Raw genomic sequence first — 22,557 nt, forward strand, 5'->3', positions numbered from 1 at the left:
GCGGAAACTAGGAGCTGGAAAAACTCAAAGATGTGTTGCTCAATTTACATGATGGGTTAGGGAATTGAATTAGAGACTTTGAAGATGAAACCACGGCGCAGTTCATGGGTGTGGGGGATTTACTAGGAGAAAGTGAGGACTGCAGATGCTGGAGATCAGAGCTTAAACATGTGGTCCTGAAAAGCGCATCAGGTCAGGCAGCATCAATGGAGCAGGAGAATCAACTTTTCGGACATAAGCCCTGTGGGGGATTTACAGTGGGCACTGCAGCTACAGGTGTGGGGCTTCCGAAATGAAGAGAGATAATGAACTGAGCCTGCCTGAAGAATTTTGTGGACATTCAAATGATTGATGGTGCTGGGTTTGATTGAGTAAGACAAAGGGTATGACAGGCGCTTCGACTGTGACCCACGTAAGATTGATTCCGATGCTTTGAGATAGGATCCATTGAGAGATACTGAAAACCCAGCGAGGAATTTGGAAACGGAGTTGAAAAGGTTGGAAGCTTGGAATAGAACAAGATATGGAACGTGGCCAACTGTTAACCACAATGTTCTGTACTGCTACTGCCGAGACAATGACCCTAAGCTAGAGGACATAGATGGTCAAACGTCCATGACCCACCTGTGATTCAGAGATCATGTAGTCTATGTGATCCAAAGATACAGGAAGGACAAGAAAATGCTGGATGAACAGCAAGATGAAGTGCAACGACAATTGACACAAATGCAGCTCGGGGAACCTAAAATGGCAGAGAGCGCAAAGAGCAGGGTCATGTTGCCATTGCCTACTGAGTTGATGAGCGCTATTGAAAAGAGTAACATGCCAGACCAGGGAGAACACCTTACTGCCACCTGGCAAGGGCTGGTCGACCCCATGGCGATAATAAATGTCTTTGGAGTAATCTTTCCACAGATGCTGTACGAAGGGCAATATAAAAGTAACAGCCCAGACAGAACTCGTGTGGCCAAGGACATGGACAACGAGGTGGGGCGGGGAGTGGCATGGTATGATTTCAGATTCAGAGAGGATAAGAAATTGTGTTAAGGGGCTTTATCAACCAGGCCATTTTATAAGAAATTACTCACATTGGATCTGGCCCTCCCGGACCCAGAGTGGACCTATGAGTCTGGAATATCCGTCTGTCCTGCGACAGAATCCCTATGGGCCCAATGGGCATGTTAATCTTTATATGTTCTAGCCGTGCCCAGAGAATCTGCGTGGGCCAGGAAAATACCCTATATTAACACTGGATGCTGAGCAAGAACATATTTTGTGGGTTGGTTTAGGAGGAATGTTGACATCTATGGTAGTAAATGTTGGATCTAGTTATACATATGCACATCCGCAATATGTCTCCAACCTTTCCATGTCAGGAAAATATGTTGAGACTGTAGGGTTTTCAGGTAAACTGTAGTTGCCATGCTTTACAACTCCAGTAAGTTTATACATGCATAGTAAAACAGCCGCCTTGCCTAAAACAGCCGTCTACACGGGGACACCAATTAATTTGCTCGTGAGGGAAGTTTTATTAAAGCTGGAATTAAAAGTGGAATGCAATCAAAATGGATTTAATGTAGATAGAGGGAATTCTCAGCCGGTGTTGCACGAAGCCAGGGAGGCCAAAATATATTGGATAGGTGACTTTGATGGAAACAATTTGGATGTGAGAATTAGAGATATATTTAGTAAGTTTGCTGATGACAAAAAGATTGAGGTGTAAGTGGACAGCGAGGAAGGTGCCTCAGATTACAACAGGATCGTGATCAGATGGACAAATGGGTTTAGACGTGGCAGATGGAGTTTAATTTAGATACATGCGAAGTGCTGCATTTTAGGAAAGCACATTAGCAGAACGTATACACTTAATGGTAAGGTTCTAGGGAGTGTTGCTGAACAAAGAGCCCTTGGAGTGCAGGTTCATAGCTCCTTGAAAGTAAGCAGCAGGGAGATAGGATAGTGAAGAAGGCGTTTGGTATGTTTGCCTTTATTGGTAAAAGTATTGAGTTGGGAGGCCATGTTGCGGCTGTACAGGGCATTGGTTAAACGACTGTTGAAATATTGCGTACAATTCTGGTTTTCATCCTATCGGAAAAATATTGTGAGTCTTCAAAACTTTCAGAAAATATTTAAAAAGATGTTGCCAGGGTTGGAAGATTTGAGCAATCAGGACAGGTTGAATGGCTCGGGCTGCTTTCCCTCGAGAGTCTGAAGATGAGGGATGACCCAATAGAGGTTTATAAAATCATGAGGGGCCTGGATAGGACAAATGGACAACGTCTTTTCCCTGGGGTGGTGGGGTGTGTGTGTCCAGAACTAAAGGAGATAATATAAGGTGAGAGGGGAAAGATATGAAAAAAGACCTAAGAAGCAATGTTTTCACTGAGATGTTCGATGCGTGTATGGAATGAGCTGCTAGAGGAAGTGGTGGCGGCTCGTATAATTGCAACATTTAAAAGGCATCTGGATGCATCAATGAACAGGAAGTGTTTGGTAGGGAGGACTATATTGGGTTGGGATATCTGGTTGGCATGGACGGGTTTGATTCCCTGCTGTACATCACAATTACTCTATTTAGGAAACTCGGGAAATGGAGGGTAGATGCTTTAGCTTTACTGTCTTTGGCTGAGCCATCCAAGTCTGAGCTGCATTGGACAGTGATTTTTGACGAGATTCTAAGTAAAGTCTTAGGTGAGCGGTGGAACTGTGAGGTTATCACCCTGCAGCATTGACAGAGTATAGCCACAGTGATAAGGACGCAACAGAGCTTCCGAAAGAGCATGGAGGTTCGCATGCAACATTGTCAGCTGATTATTGTGTTGACGATTGCATTGATGATGACTGCAGCGTTAGGTATTATAAAGTGTCAGGCAAAAAAGATAGGTTGTGATTTGTGATAGGCAGCAAATTAAGCGTCTGGGTTGGCTTCTGGGTGCGCTTTAGCTGTCACTGTGCCCCAGGTGTGTTTAGATCTGAAGCCCACCATCAAAGACATCATTGTAATGTAAGGTGACGCGACGATAGCTGAGCAGCTGTCGTGGGGACTAAGATGGGCCTGGCGTAACCAGGAAGCCTGTGGTGCACAGACGAAGTCTTGGGAGTAGTGCCTACACATTTATTGACTATTCTTATCTCAGTGGCATATTGGGTGACTCACTGTACTGGATGCGACGTGCTGAGGAAGATAGTGTGGTATAGCTTTTGGCCACCTTGCTTTCAGGATTTGGTGGATAACATATTATTGCAATGTGATATCTATGTTCAAAATAATGTCTGGAAGGTTGTAACGATACCTAAAGGGCATATACCTATACCTGAGGGGGCAGTTAAGCATTTGATGATCCCCTATGTGGACATGATAGGGACGCTGAGAAAGAAGAGATATATGTTGTCGTCATTGACATGTTCAGTGGATGGGTAGACGCGACCCCATGGCAAGATATTGGAGTAGGCACAGTGGTAGAGATTTTAACAACTGAAGTTATTCCAAGGTTTGGCATGCCATCTGGAATCAGTTTGAATAATAGGTCTGCCTTTATCCCGAAGGTGGTTAATTTGTTGCTACAGACTTTGCGGATTAAGCAGAGGTTTGGCTGTGTGCATCATCCCCATTCGCAGGGATTGGTGGAACTGATTATTAATACTTTGAAAGCTGAGTTGAACATAATTTGCGCATGGATCTATCGTACATGCGTCGATGCTGTGCACTGGCATTAATGGGTTACCATGTGTGGACTCACTGCATCATTAACTTGTCGCCACATGAGACACTTCCCACTAGACCCATGCCAATGCCGAAGCGGAAGGGTCCATTTGGCGGGCCTAGCTTGGAACAATTGGAACTTAAACTTAAGTGGTACATGCAACTGCTGACTATGATATATGAGAGTATGCACACACATGAAATGCTGAGGAAGTTGGCATCTGGCAACAAGGATGGGCCTATCACACCTGGAGATCAGGTGTATGTAATGGTTTCCAGAGAACGTGGAACAAACCATGTGGAAGGGGTCCCTTTACGGGAACCAGGGCCTCAGTTACTACCGTCACGTGGAGGGTCGCTCCGCGTGATATCAGCTTTGTCACTGTACCAAGGTGCTACCACGGGCACAGACGGACTCCGGGGTTGAGGTAGGTGAGGGCTGAGAAGGAACTGCGACAGTGGAAATGGCGTGCAGGGACCTGATACTCCTTTACGTGTCCTTGAGCAGTTGGTGAGTGTGGCCTTTAGAGAAAGTGGTATCATTGGCATTGGGGATGTCAGTTTATGGAAGGTGTCTTTCTCGTGATTGTGTGGCTGAAGACGGGTTCAGGGAAGCCACTGAAACCCCATCCTAGTCCTGAACCTTTCTGCTCCTTTGCAGACTTGCTGTCCATCGATTTGGTGCAGCTGGCAAATCTAGCTTTGTACTGCCAATGCCCAATCAGAACCGACTCTCCACTGTCCTAAACATGAATATGTTACTAATCTGGCAATACAAGTTGTTGGTATATGTTAGAGAAGGGGTATCCCTAATGTATTTAAGGGCAGAGAATGAGATTGCCGCGGGCTGGGAGTTGCTTCTCCCTGCCATTTTTATAATCAAGATTGCTGAGTTTATTAAATGTATCTATCACTATCAACAGAGATTACTTTGATGATGCCCCTTTGTGTTGTGTGAGCAATTGGATAAGACCAATCGAATGGCATGGTGGACTCGGCAGGCCTTGGACTGGTTGTCGGCTGAGAAAGGTAGGATCTGTGTACTGTTTTGGAAACCTTTATTCACCCTATAAAAAACTCTGAAGGATTTTCTGCTGTGGTGCTGAAGTCTTGTTCGGTTGGAGATTCATGTGTTGCTTGCGCGTTTAGATTATCTGGGATGTCTGGGTTTTTTTTTCATTTTCCAGTTATTATGGGACAAGTTTTGGCCTGTGACTCCAGGTGTTGGGCCAGAATTATTTGAGGTCTGGAACCTCGAACTGTTATTGCCCGCTTTTGGATCTCTGACGTTCGATCTGGCCTTGCTGTGTCCTGCCTCGTTGTATTATTTCTCCGTGTGAGACCTGTTGATCTCAAACGTGGTATATATGGAAGTTATTCTGGCAGTGATGCAGTTAACTTACTGTTGCAAAGCATGCCAGGGAGAATGTTGCACGGCTCCAGCAACAGATAGTAGTAGTGCATTGTGATAGGCTAGTTAAATTACTGGTAGATGATATAATCTGAAGATGGTGGTGGGGTCATGTGATAGGTTAAGTGTAATGTCGGGAACCAGTGTCGCAGACGATGATTAGTTTAGAAGGACCAAGCAAGCCAGCACGATTGCTTATGCTAATGTTATTTCAATAGGCGTTGGAAGAACAACTGCAGTAGAACGAATAGCTTGTGGGGAGATAGGGAAGGCATTTTACTGGCTCTAACAGCATTAGTTTTGCAAGATTCAACTTTAATTTCGTGAAGGACTGTCTGTGCCTCCTGGTTTTTTTTTTTAGAGCATTGAGTGGTTCTTCCACACCCTCAGTTCAAAACATTTGTGTGTAATGAATTAATTTGGATCCCACTCTGTACCGTGTGATTTTAAAGGTATTGATCGACAGCTCATTGTGAATTGCCCTGTCTTTAGACGCCGTATTAAACTCTACGGAAGCTTATTCACAGCCAGCCCCGATGCCTAAGAGAAACAAATGGAGCATGTCCAGTGCTAGAAATAAGTGCTGTTTTCAATTAGAAAGTCGCAGAAACCAGGTAAAAACAATAACTGCAGATGCTGCAAACCAGATTTGGATTAGAGTGGTGCTGGAAAAGCACAGCATTTCAGGAAGCATCCGAGGAGCAGGAAAATCGACATTTCGGGAAAAAAACCTTCATCAGGAATATAGGCAGAGTGTCTGAAGGGTGGAAACGTCGACGTTCCTGCTCCTCGGATGCTGCCTGAACTTCTGTGCTTTTCCAGCACCACTCTAATCCAGTCGCAGAAAGCAGCAGTGCAGAAACAGCGGTGAGTTATCTCCACCTGCAATGCCTGCCTTTAACAATAGATTATTGATTTTTTCCGGCGGGCTGCATTCTCTTTTAATAATTGTAACGTAAAAATATCATGCTAAGTATTTCAACGTTCTGGAATGTAATTTTCGTCAAATCATAAACATATGAATTCTTGGACATCTGGGCATGCCAATCCAAATTTCTCAAATTAAATAATGAATCGTTTCTTTTAGTTTTGTTTCTGGAGTCCAAAATTACTAACGCTTTCTGATGATGTAAGACAACAGCCCAGGGCTAAACCGCTCAATGTGACAACGGCTCTGTGGCAACTTCAGAGCAAAGTCAATATCAAGAAAAGTCACAGGTGACTAATAAATCACACTCGTGCACCAACTGTGGTTATGCAAACAGCTTCAATCCCACACCGTTTCCATTCCATTTTCCATCTTGTGGCCAGCATGTTTATGAATCTTAAAATTACAATGATACCAATACCTACTTCTTCATTCTGACCAGTGTTTTGTGCCTCTATCACAGGCACAAGAGATGACATCGAGAGACCATTTACGGTCTGTGTGGTAAGCCTTTTCCTCCCATGTTTCATTTGTCCCTTAACTTAAATCGATGTCTCTTGGGCCATCTTGTTTTTCTTAAGATCAAGGGGATAAGTTTATTCCTGTCGACTCCATTTACGTCCTTCCGAGTTTCTTGCATCTCAATAACATCCCCTCTGATTTTGCCCTGCAGTAACAAAAACGATCCCAGTGGGCCCAATCTCTCTTCATGACTGAAAAACATTAGCCCATGCAATGTCTCGTTAAATATCTTCTCCAAACCTCTCCTTTCACATCACATACTTCCTATTGTATAATTTCGACAATTGCAAATAGCATTCTCGCTGTGACCGAAGTAATATTTTGACCAATTCCTGAGTAATTGTCCTGCTGTTAAAGTCTGCCCATTGATTAATAAATGCCGATCGGAGAGTGGATAGACACTAAACTGTTGGATTTTGATAGTTGTTGCCAATATTGCAATCTACGTAAGTCGGGATAAATTTAAAACATCACCCGTACTCTACGTTGTTCGGCTTTGCTTTAAACAGAACACGCTTATTGAATAATTCCTCTGGGCGTTCAGTGTATCAATAATGAATGTGGTTCCTATTTGCGAAAGAAAACAGAGCGGGAAATACATTGAACATAATTCTGAACACAGCAAGACTATTTAGTACAAACTCCATGATGACTAGGATAACATTTCTGCAATAAACCTGCATGAAAGCATGTCTGTATTTTCAGCTTTCGAATGATGTACGAGTTCCCTATAATTTGGCCTGTGAACATAAGTGTTGAACTACGCACTGATGTCTAAAATTATTTGTCTTACGTTCTTTTCCAAAAAAAAGGTGCAAAGACATATACCGCAGGTACGGAGTGGATATTATTTTACATTGCCTGGTGCTATCACTGTCTTTTTTGACTAAATAAGGTGTTTCCGTTCTGTAAGCTAAACTGAATCATCAATACTAAACCTGAAGAGCACATGTTGTGCCTTATGTCCCCACTGCAATAGTTAATGAGTTTCAAAGACGATTGCCATCGAAAAGAGAATTGTATTAATGCAGAACAGCAGATGAATCCACTATTACAGTGGAGTCCAAACGATCCTTGCAGAGAGAGGAGGAAAACGTCTTCAAGACAGGCTTCCTTGCAAGGGGATTCGCAGTAGGGTTAAAATCCAGGAGGTAAAAATAATGACTGATGGGGGTGGGGAAACCGGGACTCCCAGGTCTCCTCATCCCCACACTCCTCTAGCTTATTTCTCCACGCTTCAGGCTCTCTGCCTTTATTCCTGATGAAGGGCTTTTGACCGAAACGTCGATTTTACTGCTCCTTTGATGCTGCCTGAACTGCTGTGCTCTTCCAGCACCACTAATCCAGAATCTGGTTTCCAGCATCTGCAGTCATTGTTTTCACCAAGGAGTACAAACGATGCCTTTCCCCTTATAGTCGTCATCATAAGAAACAGACCAGCAATTCCCAAGCAACATATGGAAATAACTAATCATCCAATTGTAATGACCCTGTGGCTCCTTAACGTGTGCAACATGTGTTGCCCCAAAACCCACATGATGACTGCTGAGCAGTTTCTCATTATTGTCATCTTGGCGACTAGACCGACCCACAGGAAACATGAAATAAAATGAGAAACCACTGCATGTTTTTAATGTTACTTGCATTATTACATGGACTGAAAATTGTAGTTAAGGAATACGTAAGCATGCTTTTAAACGGATGCCACAGCTCTGCTTGCGTCACCACAGAAGTATAAGTGTACTTAAATACAAGTCAAGAGCTGCAGCATGAAGCCGAATTCCAGTACGAAATAATCGAGAAACAAAGCGGGGTATCCGACCTCCCACATCGGGTCCCATATATTGTACACCATTACGACTGTCCAGAAGAGAGTGATAGTTCCTGAAATAAAAAAAAATACAGGACAATGGCTTTCCTTCTGCTATTCATCTATAGGTCTCTGTTTCTTACCCCATCGCTGTGAACATGCAGTCTTTTCCGGGATCTGCTAGTCACTAAAATGTAAGTGATGGTTAAAGTATTGAACAGCAGAATGAGGGCAAATGTTATCCCAGGCGTTAGATTGCAATGCAGGAATTAGATTCATCCCCAGATATGCGAAAATTCAACATTGCCCTTTATTTCAGTAAACCATGGTTCAATCCACAGCCGATAAAAACACTTACCATAAAACACCATGCTTTTTTTCAACAGTTTAATGCGGATACCTTTGGGAAAAAAAATTAGAATCGCTGATTCTTTCAGAGTAATACTTATTTTTGAAAACTTGGCAACAAATTGACAGAAATCGAGCAAATGTGAAAGTAACGGTGAACCGGACGGAAAAGTCAGTGGATGCATACAGCAGAAGATCACAGATATTGTGCAAGTGCACTGGCTTGATGACAGAAAACTGCTCCAGATAAACGATTGGCGTGCGTCTGATGATCAAATCGATGATAACTAAGAATAAATGCGCTTCAGACACAGCCAAGCGGTAGCGAATAATACAATTAGAAAGAGCACACATTCTCTAGATCCGGATGACAGTCGTCAAGAAAGTAAAAGAAAAAAAGTACAAAGAAAATGTATAGCACAGGAAAATGCCCTTCGAACCTCCCAGACTGAGCCTATCCAAATCTATTGTCAAAACCTATTGTCGCCCAGTTCCTAAGCATCTGTATCCCTCTGCCCCCCACCTACTCATGCATTTTCCAGAAGCATCTGAAATGAATCTACCATGCCTGCCTCTACTACCTCTGCAAGCAACTTGTTCTCGGCACCTACCAACCCCTGTGTAAAGTACTTACCGAGTATATTCCGTTAAACTTTGCACTTCTCACCTTGAATGCGTGACCTCTCTTTATTGAATTCTTCACCTTGGGAAAGAAAAAGCTTATCTCTGTCTAATCTGTCTACACAGTGAACCCCATCTCCTCTTATCAAATGAAAACAATTCTAACCTACTCAACCTCTCTTCATAGCTAGCACCTCCCATACCAGAAAACATCCTCGTAAACCTTCTCTGCGCCAGCTCCAAAGCAGCAACATCCTTTTGGTAATGTGGCGACTAGAAATGTACAAAGTATTCTACATGTGGCCGAAAAAACGTCGTGTACAATTTTAACATGACCTGCCACCTCTTACAATCAATACCCCTTCCAATGAAGACAAGAATACCATATGCCTTCTTGACCACTCTGTCCACCTGTGCAGCAAACTTCAGGGTACAAAGGATTTGCAGTCCCAGATCCCTCTACATGTCAACTTGTCCCAAGGCTCTTCAGTTCATTGTATCATTCGCTCTGGAATTGGACTTCACAAAATACATCACCTCATATTTGACTGGACTGAACTCCACCTATCACTTCTCCGCCCAACTCTCCAGTCGATCTATATTCTCCTAAATTCTTTGACAGTCCCCTATGCTATCTGATACTCCACTAATGTTCGGGTAATCTGCAAACTTGCTGAATATACCAGCAGCGCCCTCTTCCAATTCATTTCTGTATGTCACAAACAGCAGTGGCCCCAGCACTGATCCCTGTGGAACAACAGTGGTCACCTTTCTCCATTCAAGGAAATCCCTTCAATTACTATTCTCTGTCACTTGTTGGTCAACCAGTTATTTATCTACCAAACTAGAACACCCAGCACACCACGAGACTACACTTTGTCTATTAGTTTACCATGGGGAACCTTATCAAATGCCTTACTAAAGTCCATGCATTTAACATTAACAGCCTTTCCTTCATCTGTCAAATTGTCCACTTTCTCAATTAGCTCTATTACATTGGTAAGACGCGATCTCCCCTGCACAAAACCATGTTGTACATCACTGATAAGGCCATTCTTTACTAAATATAAATACATTTTTATCCCTCTGTTACTTCTCCAGCAATTTTCCCATCACTGGCGTCAGGCTCATTCCTCTGTAGTTAGCTAGAATATTCCTACTACCCTTCTTATACAGGAGAAAAAATGTGCAAACTTCCAGTCCTCTGGCACCACACCTGTGCTTCAACATTTTTCAAAGATATCTGTCAGGATCCCAACCATTTCTTCTCTCCCCTCGCTCAGCAACCTGGGATTGATCCCATTCGGTCTTGAACATTTGTCCACATTAATAACATCTGGCCTACGCAATGCATCTTCCCTACTTAAATCAACGTGATCCAGAGTTATCAAACGTCTAACTCTAATCTCAACATTCATTATGTCCCAAACTCCGTGATCTCTGATGCAAAGTAATCCTTCAGAATCTCACCCATTCTCTCAGCTTCAACACACAGCTTTCCTTCATTATCCTTCAGTGGATTAATTCTTTTCTAGTTAGCCGATTCCTTCTTATATTAAAATAAAAGGTTTTGTGATTCTCCTTAATTCTGCTCACTAAATCTATTTCATGACGACTTTTAGCTCGCTTGATTCTCCTTTGGACCTACTCTTCTTATATTTCTCCATGGCTGGTTTTGTTTTCAGCTGCCTGGACTTTATGTACGCTTGCATTTTCCTCTTGGCTAGACATACCGTTATTCCTGTCATCCATGGTTCACCATGCCTGCCTTTCCTGTCCTTTAATTTCAACGGAACATGTCTGTCATGCACCATCTCCAACCTGCCTTTGAAAGCCTCCCACATATCAAATGTGGATCTCACTTCAAATAGTTCCTCCTAATCAACAGTTCCCAGTTCCTGCCAAATCTTGATGCAATTGGCCTTGTCCGAGTTTAGTACTCTTCCCTTACGACCACTCACATCTTTGTCTACAAGTATTCTAAATCTTACAGAATTGTTGTCACTGTTCACAAAAAAATCCCACACCGCGAATTCTACCACCCGGCCTGGCTTATTCCCCGACACCAAGTCCAATATGGCCCCTTCCCTCGTCAGAATATTGGCATACAGCTCTGGAAAACTCTCCTGAACTCTTCTTACAAATGTTGCCCCATCCAGACCTGTGGATGCTGGAAAAAATAAAATCTCACATCACGACTATCCTGTTGCTTCTACATCTTTCCATAATCTGTTTACCAATTTGTTCTTCTACGTCACGCTCATTATTGAGAAGCCTGTAATACAGCCCTAACAATGTAAATGCACCCTCTTGTATTTCTCAGCTCCACCGACAATGCCTAACTACTCTTGCCCTCCATAGTGTCCTCCCTTAGTAGAGACGTGATATCAGCCGTGATCAGCAATGCAACTCGTCCCCATCCCCATTTACTTCCCTCCCTGTCCTGTCTGAAATGCCTATATCTTGCAAGATTTAGTTGCTAATCCTGCCCGTCCTTCAAACAACTCTCTGCGATTGCAGCAACATTATACTCCTAGGTACCAATCCAAGGCCTAAGTTCATCTGTCTTACCCACAATACTCCTTGCATTAAAGTATATGCACTTCAGGCCACCAGTTCTTTTGCATTCACCTGCTATATGTCTACTCTTCCCCTTATTAATGACATCTTCATGATTCTTACAGTCTGAAGTTCCCACCACGCTGTCTATTTGTCTTCCTTTCTGCTGCCCAGCTCACTGCCACCTTAGTTAAAAACTTCCCCAACAGCAATAGCAGAAACTCCTCCAAGAACATTAGCTTCAGTGTGGTTCAGATGTGCACCGTCCAATTTGCAATAGTGCCACCTTCCCCAGGACCCATCCCATAGACCAATAAGTCTGAACCCCTCTCTGCTACACCATCCCACAAGCCACGTGTTCATCCAGCCTATTTTGTTTTTCATTTCTACGCTGGCTAGCACGTGGCAGTGGTTTTAATCCCGCGATCACTATCTTTGATGTCTTCCTTATTAACTTCTCTCCTAGCTTCAAGAATTCTGCTTTCAGGAATTCACCTTTCTTTCACTTATATTGTTGGTGCCTATATGCACCACGACAACTGTCTGTTCAACCTCCCCCTTTAGAATGGTCAGCGGCCGATTGGTGACACACCTGACCTGAGCACCTGGGAGGGAACAAATCATGCAAGTGTCCTGTTATTGGCCACAGAACCGCCTATCTATTCACCGTATAATAGAATCCCCTATGACTATGACCCTACGGGTCTTTCCCGCGCCCCCGGCCCCTCCAGCCCACCCTCACTTCTGAACAGCAGTGACCGCCACTGTGTCATGACCTTGCCAATTGCTTCCCTCCCCTATTTAGCAATTTCCACCAAGAGTATCCAAAACAGTACACCTGCTTTGGAGGGAGTTGACCACAGTGGACACCTGCACTGCCTTCATATCTTTTTCTGCCTTTCTGTCACCCATTCACTGTTTCCCTCAGCAATTCTAACCTGCTGCGTGACCAGGCCACTGAACGTGCTATCCATGACCTCCTTAGAATCGCGGATTCCACACAGTGAGTCCATCCGCAGCTCGAGTCCCGTCACGCTGTCAAACAAGAACCACAGCTGGACACGCATCTTCCATTTGTAAGGATCAGGAACGTCAGCCACGTTCCTGAGCTCCCTCACCAAGCAAGAGACACATGCCACGAGTCTGAGATCCCTTGAAATTGTAAGCCTTTGCTTTATATTAATCAACTAAAACCAAACAATGCACTTAAATATATGAAAGAAAAGAAAAAGAATGAAAACCTTGATATTTCAGAGTCGTTTTCTTCTGGTTCGAGGTGGTTGGGCAGGAAGGAGATACTACACGTGTAGTATTTTGGGTTTTGCTGCTGCCCAAATATGTACGAATTCCTTACCTTCCCGACATCCTCCTGATCTCCACGTCACCTCCTCTCATTGTCCCATTGCTCCCAGACCGGATAAAAATCTGGTAAAGGAAAATATTTTGTGAAACTACGCATACGTCTGCTTGGTAACACCAGTCATTTGGTTTCGTATTCTCTTCTGAATTTCCAATGATATATTGAATCCAGACGGCTATTAAAATATAGAACATGAAATAACACAAGAGAAAGTCATACATGCGATGGACTGCCGGACAGATTTAATCATATGCTCAAGATATCTAAATTCTTCATCTGAACCTCTGTCAAAATTTGTAGTTCCCTCCGAGTTACACAAACTAATGTAATGCTTGGGCACAGTAAAACGAAATTTCTGTTCCTGTAAAATATTTTCAAGATAATTAAGAATGTTAACGTTGTAGTTTTCAGGAATTCCTGAAGAAGGGCTTATGCCCGAAACGTCGATTCTCCTGTTCCTTGGATGCTGCCTGACCTGCTGCGCTTTTCCAGCAGCACATTTTCAGCTATGTTAAGTTTTCTACTCTGTTTTCGGATTCACATAATTATCAGCTGTTTAATTATTAGTGTCATTTTGTATAACCTCACATTTCCACCACCACGCCATTTGTATCTGCGTTGTTTGTTTCCCAAACGCTTCACCTGCCTGTATCTCGCTGCAATCTCGCTATGCCATCCTCTGAACTTGTCCCTCACGCCGATCTATTATTATGTTCCAGCAGAAATATCTCATAGTACATCTATTTGCATTATCCGAAACGTGAAAACATCCATAGTGAATGTGTGCCTCATTCCTGACAATCTTTTATCTGTTCATTAATCATTTTGTGTTGTATGCAAATATACTGCCGACTAGAATCTGTATGTTCTAGTATGCTAATACGTAAACTAATGTTTGGTACCTTATTAAACAACTTGTAAAGAGTCAATTGTGGCACGGTGGCTCAGTGGTTAGCACTGTTGCCTCACAACACCAGGATTCCAGCCTTGGGTGACTGTCTGTGTTGAGTTTGCACATTCACTCCTTTTCCTCCCACAGTCTAAAGAAGTGTAGGGCAGGTGAATCAGCGATCTTAACTTGTCCATGGTGTTCGGTGCATCAGTCAGAGGGAAATTGGTCTGGTTGGGTTGCTTTTCGGAGGGTCGGTGTGGACTGGTTTGGCCGAAGGGCCTGATTCCATACTGTAGGTAATTTAATATACACTGCTTTAACGTTATCTGAATAATTGTTTTTATTCTCAAATAAATTAAAAGGGTTTGCCAGCTACAATATAATTTTCACAAAACTAACTGTCTTGTGATAGTTGTTGCCTATTCTTGTAGGGTATTAGGCGGTTTGACATCTTTAATTTCAAACTGTGTGGAGTTTTTGCAGGACATAATGTGAAGGTAATGCAAAAACAGACTGTTTTTGTTCTAGTGCAATTATACGATCTGACCATACGAGGGTTCAAACAACAACAGATGGCTGCACAGCCTGATACTTCCCAAGCAGTTTTAGGGAGAGAGGGAATAAATTTGATGAAAATAAGATTTGAGTCGTTGGTGGTAAATATTTTTTTCGTTTTAACGGTATTGCATTGAATGGTAGATTTGAAGCATTCTGTTGCAACTCTATATATTTGGAGAGATAACACCAGACCAGGAAGTTAGGATTTAAACTTTGATGATATAATGTCAGATTCACAAAATAGCTGTGAACATGTGTGATCCTGAGCATTCCTGATCACGTTGATGACTTCCATAAAGCTACTTTTTTTCAACTGCCCAAAACGCTCATGTTGCATTTAAAGGGGAAATTCTATTCTACATAAGGTGTTGTGCTGTCATGAAAATTTCTATTTAAAAAAAAGAATTTATCGTCCACACACATGCGCGCGAGCGCGCGCGCGCGCACACGCACACAAAAGAATCAGTGATTTCATTTCGCTGAAAGGCAACAGATGATATGATCCTGAAACTCATGACCAGTGAAACAATGGAAAAAATGCTTCCGTCATCTTCTGAGTTAATAGTTTTCTTGTGCAGAATTAAGATGAATATCAAGGGATGTGGTCCAAAAAATGGATGTGTTGTATGCACTAATGATTACTTGTCGATTGCAGTGATCTGCAGTGGAGTTTCGAAATTTATTCTATAAATTTGAAAAAAGAACAAAAACAAAGTTATGGGAAATTATCACCGTCTGTGACTAAATGCATCGTAGTTCAATGGAAACAGGGAACATCTCTGGGAACACACGCAACAACCAGCATATAACATAGAACATCGAGGATTACAATGCAATAATAAAGTGTTGTAGCGACCTGTGAAAGCAACCTGAAGCCCATCTAACCGACACTGTTCCATGATCATCCATATGTTTATCTAATGACTTTTAATTGTCATTAAAGTTGGCGAGTCTTTTATTGTTGCAGGCAAGGCACTTCATGCCATCACCACTTTATGAATAAAGAACCCTGACACCTGTAATATTATCTATCATTCATCAATTTAAAGCTATGTCACCTCGTGGTAGCCATCACCATCCCAGAAAAAAGGCTCTACATGTCCACACTACCTCATCCTGTGACCACCTGTATGGCTCTACTCAGTCATCCCTCATTCTGGATCAATGGTGCTGGAAGAGCACAGCAGTTCAGGCAGCACAGTTTCGGGCAAAGGCCCTTCATCAGGAATAAAGGGCCTCTTCCACCGTCAAATCCAAGCCACTTAATGGCTGAAGGAAGAATGTCTCACCTTCTGCCTTGAAATCCTCAACCACTCAACGTCAACGTCTACTTCACCTGTTTCCTTCTCTCCCCTCCCCCACGTTATTTCAGATCAAACAGAACAACTCGGCATAAAACTCTTGAAATTTCCACCTATCTGGTCCACCCTCACCTGTGACCTATTTTATGGCATTCCCAGCTACCTTTCCCCAACCCACACCTTCCTATATGTCTCTATGTCTCTAGACACCCGTCCCTTCACCGCAAATTCCTGATATTGGGTTTATGCCTTGATTATCCTGCGCCACTTGTGCTGCAGGACCTGTTGTGCTTTTCAAGCGCCACACCTTTCGACTTCAGTGGAAACAGTGCAGGATCAAGACTTCAAGTTGCTTTTTGGACAGATCTGAGATTCTGCGTTTCGTCCAATTCCTGTGTCTGAATTGCTTTACCACTGCTAATATACGATTGGCAGGCTGGGTGCCAACTTTGAACCAGTAGGTTTAGAGATCAACTCGTCTCTGGTTCAGTTGGCCATACATACCATTCACGAGAAGTTAATACTGGATACAAATCCAACATGGAGACCTGATCACAATAATTAAGGTTTGCATGTTATTTTAAATGTGTTGCGTTCAACGCTGCTGGGTGAAGTTCCATAATGCCACATGTTCTTCAAGAAACATTACACAATCACTTGCTGATTCAGGAGGGAGATAAAATAGTTTCATTCTCTCGATGCCCAGGATAATATTTCCATTCATAATAACAGATTATCTAAACATTATTGGATTTACTGTCTTTCTGAGCTTGTGGAGTCAAAATGTTTGGAAGGAAGTATAACTAGTAAACTTCATATCCAATGCTAAAATGGAGCATCTGAACACACAGCGAGAAGTAGGACGTTTCCAGGTAATATTAAAGTCAAAACAGTCAACTGTCTCTGTGAAAAGTAGAAATCAACTTCAGAATGGCATGGAGAAGCTAAGCAACTCGGCACGTCATTTGCTGTAGAAAACTGTTGGTGGACAGTGTAGAAAGAACTGTTACAATTATAATTTAAAACTTGATGATCAGAGCAAGCTACGGCAAGAAAATTCTGAAAGTCGCAGCTCTTTTCAGAAGTTTGTTCGAGAAGAGTAAGAAAATCTCATTCAAAGTACATTGTTTAGCAGACTAACTAAACATAATCTCGAAAGTCTTCGACAATTTTGAACACCTCACTTAATTCTTATCTGGGATTTCAGGTATAATATGATTTTGGAAAACATCGTACTAATGAACTAAAAAAACATGAAGGCCAGAAGAGATATATGATACAAAAGTCTATCGTCATGCCACAATTTCACAGACTAAGGGAAACAAAATGCCGAGATAATCGGATAATTCAATACTCTACAGAGGCAGGCATACAGAATTTAGGTTCTTTGCCGAAGACTAAGATGCAAAATGTGGATTACACCTAGTTGGCAAAGTCTTGGCAAGATGATGAAGTAAATAAATTTCCAAACTGAAGTTGATAAATGTTCACAAAAAACGGAACTACGAAATGAACTGATGAAAGACGGGAGATATTTGCCAACCTCTGTCTCCATCCAAATATACAGCACCATCACAGTTTCTTTGTGAAGGTGAACCAACAGGTGGATGAAGGCAAGGAGGTTGACGTGGTGTGTATGGATTCCATTAAGGCAGTCGGTAAGGTTTCCCACTGTAGAACATTGCACATAATAGGAGGCAAGGGAGTGAGGGTGCTTTAGCAGTTAGGATCAGAATTAGCTGAAACAAGAGGTGGAAGTGTTCATCCTGGAATCCAGTTACTTATGGTATACCGCAACGATCTGTTTTGGCCCACTGTTGTTCGTCATTATAAAAGAAAATGACCTGGATGAGAGTATCGAAGAATGGGTTAGCAAATCTGCAGGCGACTCTAACGTCGGTAGAATTTTGGATGGAGCAGAAGGATGTTGTATGTTACAGAGGGATATAGATACGCTGCAGAGCTGGGCTGAGAGTTGGCAGTTGGTGTTTAATGCGGAAAAGTGTGAAGTGATTCACTTTGGAAGGATTATCAGGAATACAGAGTATTGGGCTAATGGTAAGATTCTTGGTACTGTAGATGAACAGAGAGATATCGGTGTCCATGTACATAGATCAATTAAAGTTGCCACCCAGTTTCATTGGGTTGTTTAGAAGGCATATGGCGTGCTCGCTTTTATTAGTAGAGGAATGCAGACTTGCTGCACCTATACAACTCTTTGGTGCGGCTGCGCTTGGCATATTGCATGCAGTTCTGGTCACTGCATTATAGGAAAGATGGGAAAACTTTGTAAAGTGTTCAGAGGAACTTTACTAGGAGATGCCTGGTATGGAGAGAAGGTCTTATGAAGACGGGCTAAACGACTTACATCTGTTTTCTTTCGAGAGAGGTTTGAGACATATTATAAAACCAGAGGGTTATAGAGGGTGGTCAGTGAGAGCTTTTTTCCTCTAATGTTGATTGTTAGCACGAGGGGACATAGTTTACAATTGCGGGGTGATAGATATAGGACAGATGTCACAGGTAGGTTCTTTACACAGAGCATAGGAGGGATATGGAGTGCCCTGCTGCAACAGTAGTAGACTCGACAAATTTAAGGGAATTTGAATGGCCATTGCGAGACATACGAATGAAAATGAAATAGCACACTGGCTCAGTGGTTAGCACTGCTGCCTCACAGCACCTGGGTTCCAGGTTGAATTCCAGCCTTGGGTGACTGTCCGTGTGGAGTCTGCTCATTCTCCCCGTGTCTGCATGGGTTTCTCTGGGTGCTCTGGGTTCCTCCCTCAGGTCCAAAGATGCGCAGGTCACGTGCATTGGCCCATACTAAATTGCCTGTAGTGTTAGGTGCATTAAACAGAGGGAAAATGGGACTAGGTGGGTTATTTTTCGAAAGATCGATGTGGACTTGTTGGGTCGAAGGGATTTTTTTCCACACTGTTGGGAATCGAATCGAATCGAATCTAAAAGTTTAGGTGACATGGGCTTCAGATGGTTTTCACATTTCGTTGATCATCGGAGGGTCGAAGGGCCTGTACTGTAATGTTCGTTGATCCATGTTCTCTGTCACAACTTATTGAAAAGACTAGTTTTGGCAAATCTCTGCAATAATGATGGAAGCTGTTAGAGAAATAGAAAAAGATTGAGAGAGAGAGAGAGAGAGAGAGAGAGAGAGAGAGAGAAGCGAGGGAACCTTTAATACAGTATTCTGTGCCTCAAACATTTTTGATCTAAGTTTTTGAGTTAAGAAAACTGTGACCTGAAAACAAATATCAACCGGCATGTTTGTAAACTTAAAGCATAACCTTTCCAATATTTGTGTTTCCCTTATTGAATCAGAGCTTCAACTCGTCCATTCTCACCAGGTTTCCTCCACTGAACTAATTCTTTTTACATGTATGTACTTTTTAACTCTCCATATATTTATCCAGATGTCTTTTAAGTGTTGCAATTGTACTATCCTCTACCATCTCCTCTTGCTATTGTTTCCATGCACGTGTCATTCACAGGTGCCCTCTCGAATCCCTTTTAAGTCTTTCCCCTCTCTCATTAAACCTATGCCCTCTCTTTTGGACTCTCCCACATTGGGGAAAATCTTTGACTTTTCGCATCATTTATGTTCAGTAATGATGCTTTACACCTGTAAGAGCTTACTCCTCAGCCTCCTACACACTTGAGAATAAAACCTCGGCCTATCCAAACTCCCCTTAATACTCAAACATTTCTATCTCGATAACACACTTTACGTTTTGTTTTGGCACCCTTTCCAGTTTAGTAAGTTTCTTCCCAGAGTATGGGTCCAAAATTATTGGCAAGATTCCACTTGTGGGCGGCACGGTGGCACAGTGGTTAGCACTGCTGCCTCACAGCGCCAGAGATCCGGGTTCAATTCCCTCAGGCGACTGACTGTGTGGAGTTTGCACGTTCTCCCCGTGTCTGCGTGAGCCCCCTCCGGGTGCTCCGGTTTCCTCCCACATTCCAAAGATGTGCAGGTCAGGTGAATTGGCCATGCTAAATTGCCCGTAATGTTAGGTAAGGGGTAAATGTAGGAGTATGGGTGGGTTACGCTTCGGCGGGTTGGTGTGGACTTGTTGGGCCGAAGGGCCTGTTTGCACACTGTAATGTAATGTAATCTAATCTAATTCCAAATGTCGTCTAAGCAATGTCTTATACAGCCATAGTATCATGTCCCAACTGCGATGCTCAATGATCTGAACGGCGATAGCAAGGGTGCCAAAAGCCTTGTTCACACCCTTTCGAACTTCAACATCACAAGGAACTATATATGTGCACCGCTCGATATTTCTAATATTCTCAAGGCCACAGTGTGAATTATACAAGCCCTTCCCTATTTCGTCGTGCAATATTTAAACCCCACATTAATCTGAATTACACTTTCACTACAATTTCTCGGCCAAATCGCTCAATTGATCAAGTTCACATTGTACTCTCAAAAAAACTCGTCCTTGTGCACTATACCACTAATTTGCCTTTCAACTGCAATGTTCCCTGCCACATCACCAATATTGTCTTCCATGTCGTTTGCGTAAATAATGAACACCTATGCTTGTGACAGAATTGCGTCAGAGGACTCTATATATAACAGCCCTCTTGTGTCACCCTCAGTCTCCAACCGACATGAAAATTGGCTAGCTGTCCGTGAATATCTTGGTATGTTTCCTTACTAAACAGTCGACAATCAGGTACCTTGACGAAGTACGTTAAAATGTATTTTAGCGTGTAAGCAACTGTTATCCCTCTGTTTTCATCTATAATCTCGACCACAAAAATCAAAACAATATTACCGCGCAGGAACAGGTCATTCGGCCTTCCAAGCCTGCTTCTGGATTAGTGGTGCTGGAAGAGCAAAGCAGTTCAGGCAGCATCCGAGGAGCAGTAAAATTCGACGTTTCGGGCAAAAGCCCTTCTTCAGGAAAACAGGCAGGGAGACTGAAAGAGTAGAGAGAAAAGTGAGAGGAGGATGGGTGAGGGGAGAAAGTAGCATAGAGTACAATAGGTGAGTGTGGGAGGGGATCAAGGTGATAGTTCAGGGGGTGCGGAGTGGGTGGATAGATGGAAAAGAAGATATGCAGGTAGTACCATTCATGGGGACAGTGCTGAGCTGGAAGGTTGGAACTGGGGTGAGGTGCGGGAAGGGGAAATGAGGAAACTGTTGAAGTCCACATTGATACCCTGAGGTTGAAGTGTTCAGAGGCGGAAGATGGGGCATTCCGTTGCTCCTGATGCGGTCTCCTCTACATTAGGGAGACTGGACGCCTCCCTAGCAGTGCGCTTTCGGGAACATCTCCGGGGCGGAAGATGGGGCATTCTTCCTCTTGGCGTCTGGTTGTGAGGGAGCGGCGGTGAAGGAGGCCCAACACTTTCATGTACTCGGCAGAGTGGGAGGTGGGGGGGAGTTGAAAGGTTGGGCCACAGGTAGGTGAGGTTGATTGGTGCGGGTGTCCCGGAGATGTTCCCGAAAGCGCACTGCTAGGGAGGCGTCCAGTCTCCCTAATGTAGAGGAGACCGCATCGGGAGCAACGGATACAATAAATGATATTGGTGGATGCGCAGGTAAAACTTTGATGGATGTGGAAGGCTCCTTTAGGGCCTTGGATGGAGGTGAGGGAGGAGGTGTGGGCGCAGGTTTTGCAATTCTTGCGGTGGCAGGGGAAGGTGCCAGGACGGGAGTGTGGGTTGTGGGGGAGCATGGGCCTGATCAGGTAGTCACGGAGGGACTTTGTGGAAGGCGGAAAGGGGTGGGGAGGGAAATATATCTCTGGTGGTGGGGCCTGTTTGGAGGTGGCAGAAATGTGGGCGAATGATTTGGTTTAGGTGAAGGTTGAAAATGTGTTGCTGGAAAAGCGCAGCAGGTCAGCCAGCATCCAAGGAGCAGGAGAATCGACGTTTCGGGCATGAGCCCTTCAGGAATGAGGAAAGTGTGCCCAACAGACTAAGATAAAAAGTAGGGAGGAGGGACTTGGGGGAGGGGCGTTGGAAATGCGATAGGTGGAAGGAGGTTAAGGTGAGGGTGATAGGCTGGAGTGGGGGTCGGGGTGGGGGCAGAGAGGTCAGGAAGAAGATTGCAGGTTAGGAAGGTGGTGCTGATTTCGAGGGTTGGGACTGAGACAAGCTGGTGGGAGGGTAAATGAGAAAACTGGAGAAATCTGAGTTCATCCCTTGTGGTTGGAGGGTTCCTAGGCGCTCCGTTGTGGTTCCAGTGATGTCCAGCATCTGCAGTCCTCACTTTCTCCTCCTTTATATGAAGGTTGGTAGGGTGGATGGTGAGCACCAAGGGCGTTCTGTCCTTGTTACGGTTGGAGGGGTGGGGTCTGAGGACGGAGGTGCAGGATGTGGACGAGATGCATTGGAGGGCATCTTTAACCACGTAGGAAGGGAAATTGTGGTCTCTAAAGAAAGAGGCCTGCGCCAATCCAAATTCTCTATTTAAACCTGTCACTTTTTTTCCCAAGCGTCTGTGTCCCTCTGCTCCATGCCCATTCATGTATTTGTCTCGATATATCAAAAATGATATAACCGTTCC

This window comes from Chiloscyllium plagiosum, unplaced genomic scaffold (genome assembly GCF_037043375.1).
Source record: "Chiloscyllium plagiosum isolate Xiang-an unplaced genomic scaffold, Cpla_swu_hap1 HiC_scaffold_39, whole genome shotgun sequence".
Taxonomy (NCBI): Eukaryota; Metazoa; Chordata; class Chondrichthyes; order Orectolobiformes; family Hemiscylliidae; genus Chiloscyllium; species Chiloscyllium plagiosum.